The following is a 5392-nucleotide window of genomic DNA, read 5'->3' on the forward strand; positions in this document are numbered from 1 at the left end:
TTACATAAATGGTATTGTTAAGATCATTATGCTGCTGCAGTACATCTGTGTGATTTTCCAATTATGGATCCCTTTTCTGTGTTGTCAGAGTGAGTGCATTTGCATGTACTGTATAACAGAAAGCCGATAGCCATAAGGAATGCATTTACATGAGACTTTGAAATCATTGTTTTTATCTCCAGTTTAGACATCAAAACATATTGAATAAGCTGACAGAAAACAGGTGTTTACATACAAAGCAAAATCGGGATAATGTGAAAAACCTGGATGTGCTGATCAGGGTCAGGGTTATTTAGTTGCTAAGTCAGTAGTGCAATATTAATTAAAAAAAAATATAGAGATCACAAAGATTATTTCTAGCTGTAAAACATGTTACATTTGAGTAAAATTAAAAACTCTCTCTCTCTCTCTCTCTCTCTCTCTCTATATATATATATATATACAGTATGTATAATATTGACAATATAAATGTAGAATAAATATAGAAATTTCCATTACTTTTTAAGATTGTATTAATTGATTTTTCCAGGTCTGGAAAAACATTCCCTCATATTACCAGGTTTATATTTGTAGACTATAGTCTATAGTTCAATTAGGACATTTAAGTAATTTTTATTAACATGCCTTAGGAAAAAAAAAAACATTACTGGTGTGGATCTTGAGACAAAACAAGGCCACTGACATATTTTAAAGTGCCCCTATTATGGGTAATGAAAGGTTCATATTTTGGTTTTGGGAGTCCCCAACAACAGGTTGACATGCATGCAAATTTTACAGTCTTTTATTTACATATTTACTTGATTGTGTGTCTGCAAACATGATTTTCTATCACATATACCCTTAAATCTTTTTTATGCTGTAAGCAACATCATCACCCTTGGAGGCAATTGTATAGATTGTGATGTTCTTTGATTTTGACATCATGTGACTTTGTACATCTGTGCGTTTGCGAGAATCCATTACTCCATCTCCACCAATGAAAAGTCAGACCTTTATATAACACCATGAAGAAAAAATGGAGTGAAAGTGTCATGTATTTGTTTGACAAACACAGACAGCAAGCTGACAGTGACCTCCATTCTCCAATGTAAAACCGATCCAGGCAATTTGAAAAATAGACCGTGCTGCTAGAACATTGAGGAACTGATCTGAATATCTGTTCTTTTAGATAAAAATTCAGAAGTTGTTTTTATTAGTGTGGTACTTCACAAGACAAGCATCATTATTTCTGATGAATAATAGTGAAACGTTGTAAACTGACAAAGTTGTTTAACTGGCAAATTGTTTTCTGTACCTCCATTTCTCTTGCCTTGAAATGCAATGTTTTAGAGAGTGTTGCAATTCAGTCATCAGATGGAAAAACACATGTTTATGAGTCTTTGATTGGCCCCAAAATGTAAACAAACGTGTGTTGCTGGGCAGCTTCGTCGCTTTGCAAATGAGCCTTGACGAATCTGGATATTGCAAAATGGCATTGAACTAACAAGGACTGACTTGCACTGGAATGCTTCATCTAATGTGCATTTGTTGTAGAAATCCCATTATAATTATGTTGCATTTTTGGAATTACCTCAGGATGTAGCAAAGACTTCGGAAATCCTGTGCAAGTACCTCTCTGAATCTGCACGTCACAAGAGCAGTTTTAATTTAAGCAATATTGCAGGAGTTGCGTTTGTACAACAGTTCTGTAAACAAGAAACTAATATCAACCATATGCTATTTTGTATGCTACTTTAGCTATTTAACTTTTTTTTTTTTCACCAACAAAAAAATAGTTCAGTTACAAATTGGAAAACCATATAAATAGAATTTTACGTATTGAACTATATCTTCATTACTACTCAATGTTTCCGATGTTAAGATCTGTTAAATTGTTTGGAAAAAAATAGTAGTGGCTACACTACCAGAACTTCACCGTAAAAAATATGGTAGCAACATTTTAGGTTTTACAGACTTAACTTAAATTCACAATAAAATACCGTATTTCATTAACTGATGTAATAGCTAATGTACACAACTGATAAGAAAAAAACTAAGAAAGAGTTATTTCAACAAAAAAACATCAAATATGAAGTGTCATGCAGGGAATTCTGGGAGTGTCAATTTACGTTTTTTCACTGTAAATTATACAATGACTTTTTCTTTTTCACTTCCAAAAACCATATTTTTTAACAGTATTTGACTGTAAAATTAATTACATTTATTCACCGTATATAGAATGGAAACTTTAATTACATTTATTCACCGTATATAGTATGGAAACTTACTGTTAACCAATTAACAGGTTTTTACTGTAGCATTTTTACAGCCTTTTACTGTTAAAATCACAATAATTTTTTACAGTGTAGAAAATGGTTTAGGATTGGGATTGTATAAATAGAATTTTCTCTGTTTTTACACTGCTAGTAGTGATGTTCCGGTGACGTCTCTGAGGTCATCCGGTCTGTCATTGGATTTGTGACTGCTGGCGTCATGTGTGAAATTCCAGTGATTGCTGTTGTGTCTTTGTGTTGTTTTGGTCTTCAGCTTGCTATTTTAAGAGGCATATGCACTCTTTACAATCCTACAGCAAACACAAATCAAAGGGTTACGACTAGTTGAATCACCCTTAACTCAGCCTTATGCAGACTCAAAAGTCCACAGTATGAGATGGGTTACGTCTAGAGGTTTTAAGCCTTAGTCATTAGCTAATTTGTCTGCTGTGTGCTATGAAGACATATAAACACTGTGAACCATCATACTTTAAATTGTTTAATGTGCTTGAGTTGAATTATATTTAATACTAATAGTACTAAAATAATACTAATTCCATCACGTGGAGACCCTCTGCCTGCCAAATCATGATGCATTCTTTGCTTGTTCTCTGATACAACATTCCTTTTTAGCTGATATCATCAAACCTTTTTTTTACTGACTCACTTTATAGGATCTAATGACCACTTTTCACAACCCAATCAAATGCAAAAGCCCTAAATTTTTTCTCCTTGAATATTTTGTTGCACTCAGAAATTGATAATACTGACATAAAATGTTCATTGCACTTTTAATGGCTAGTAGTAGGGTGACTTAAATTTTAATTTTTTGTAACAATCAAGTTTCAGTGCATTCCTTTATGGCATGGCGTGTCATATAGGAGACTTGCAATATATCCCAAGAGATGGATGAATTACTTTTGTTGTGCTTTTTGTATCGTTACATGGAAAAGAGCAGCATGGTCTTTCCACAAAACATCTCAGAAGAAAGAAATTCATAAAGGTTTTGACCAGCCAAGCTGAGTAAATAATGACAGAATTGAATTTTGTGTGGGCTGAACTGTCCATTTCTCCTACTAAATAAAAAATATTTAAAAAAGGAAACTGAATTTTTTTTATATCAAAATTCAGATTTTTTTGAGTTGATATCTCAAAATTCGGACAATGTTTCAGAATTGTGAGATATAAATTAAAGATGACAGTTTTTTCAAAAATGCCAAATATAACATAATCTGAAGAATTATGAGTTGACATCTCGCAATTTTTTTTCAGTTTTTGCGAGTTTGTATCTTGCAATTCTGAGTTTATATCTCACAATTATTTTTAGAATAGTGAGATATAGAATTATTTTTAGAATTCTATATCTAGATAACAAATTATAGAATTCTTTTTAGATAAAATTCTCAGAAATGCCAGAGAAAAGTCAGAATTCAGAGATACAAAGTTGCATTTACCCTTTTTATTTGTTTATTTCGTGGCAGAAATGGGATCTCATTCCTTTTAGAAGTTCAAATGACTTTCTTCCCATTGTAAACTAAAAACTTGAACCTGTCAGGTTTTAGGACCTGTGGCTTCCCTGTCTACAGAGGAGGCACTAAGACAGGGGACTTCTGGCTCTGACTACCACAGCAATCAATTTCTCAAAAGGAGCTGCTTCGGACTGGGTGACAAGAGCATTCTGTTTCCCCATTCAGGATTAAGCATTGGAGCAAAAGTGGAATATTGAAACATAAATATATAATTACGGCATCGTCTGATTAAAGTTCTGAAGTGATAGAGAGTGAAGACGAGGAGCAGAGAGGTAGGACAGTTTGATAACACATGCATGCATTCAATACTTTACAAGTGAAGTTGTGTTCATAAATTTCGAAGTACTTTGTGCCCATAAAAATGATAAAACAAACCTGATTTTTCAGTTGTACATTGGTCCACTTTTAAGTTTTAGACTTAAGCTCTGACCTGGACTTATTTTTTTTTCTTCTAATTCTTTTGAATAATCTTCTAGTTTTTATCTATATTTTCTATTCTACAGAAAAAAGTGCAATTTTTAGAGCCAAAGTTTATGCATGTAATTGTATGTAGGAGAGTTTGTGACAATAATCATGGGAGTAACTTAGTTCACAGTCTTCAGGGGCAACAAACAATCCCATTTGTCCCATTTTTGGGGGGCTTAAAGGGTCTCCCCTCCCTTTAAACTTCAGGATCATCAGGTTACCATTGCGATTCGGGCCAGAGCAGTGCTTTCAGCTGCAGCACACAAATATGTAGGAGAGTTTGTGACAATAATCATGGGAGTAACTTAGTTCACAGTTTTCAGGGGCAACAAACAATCCCATTTGTCCCATTTTTGGGGGGCTTAAAGGGTCTCCCCTCCCTTTAAACTTCAGGATCATCAGGTTACCATTGCGATTCGGGCCAGAGCAGTGCTTTCAGCTGCAGCACACAAACCTCTACTCACACATGACTCATATTACCTCCAGGATGTAGCATCAGGTCAGTCATACCTTCCATATTTTTCATATCATGAAAGTACACAAACTTTCAGAACTCTTTTTTGTTGTTCTGTTTTGTTTAAAAAAAATTTTTTTATTTCTCTGTGTTGTAAGGCAGACGTGACTGTAGCCATCTCAGTTACCTACATCACTCATTACTGATTCATGAGTACCAGTCATTACAAGGCATAATATGTGTGGTACAGTATGCACATGGAAGGCATGAAACATTAGCATTCTTGTGAGGCATGCTTTGACTTTTTGTAAGTATGGTGCAGCTTGCATACATGCCATAAAATAAAAATGGCATAAAAAGGCAAAATTATTTTGAAGTGTAAAATTATTAAGTGTTTCATACACTGTAAAAAAATTCCATAAAATTTACGGTAAAAAACCGGCAGCTGTGGTTGCTGGAATTTTACCGTAAAAAATACAGTAGCAACATTTTAGGTTTTACGGTTTTAACTTAAATTTACAGTTAAATACCTTAATTTCATTAACTCATACAATGTTACTATACCAACCTATTGAAGTACTGAAATCTGTTTTGTTCCTTTGTAATACACTGATAACCACCAAAAGCAGGTGGTGATGAGAAAGTCACATGATGAACCAAAGCCCATCACAAGCAGCTTTTAAATAATAACA

The 5392-nt window shown here is 33.8% G+C and overlaps 1 protein-coding gene across 1 annotated transcript in view; it reads left to right on the top strand.

Annotated features, from left to right (window-relative positions):
* The first annotated feature begins 3915 nt into the window (after positions 1 to 3915).
* Positions 3916 to 5392, top strand: part of LOC107708095 (nerve growth factor-like) — a 25088-nt gene continuing 23611 nt past the window's right edge. Inside the window, exon 1 of the mRNA XM_016512239.1 lies at positions 3916 to 4053. The gene's annotated coding sequence lies outside the window, so the exon portion shown is untranslated. The remainder of the gene's footprint in view (positions 4054 to 5392) is intronic.

The sequence above is a fragment of the Sinocyclocheilus rhinocerous genome, unplaced genomic scaffold (assembly GCF_001515625.1).
Source record: "Sinocyclocheilus rhinocerous isolate Xijiao unplaced genomic scaffold, SAMN03320098_v1.1 scaffold113, whole genome shotgun sequence".
In the NCBI taxonomy this organism is placed as follows: domain Eukaryota; kingdom Metazoa; phylum Chordata; class Actinopteri; order Cypriniformes; family Cyprinidae; genus Sinocyclocheilus; species Sinocyclocheilus rhinocerous.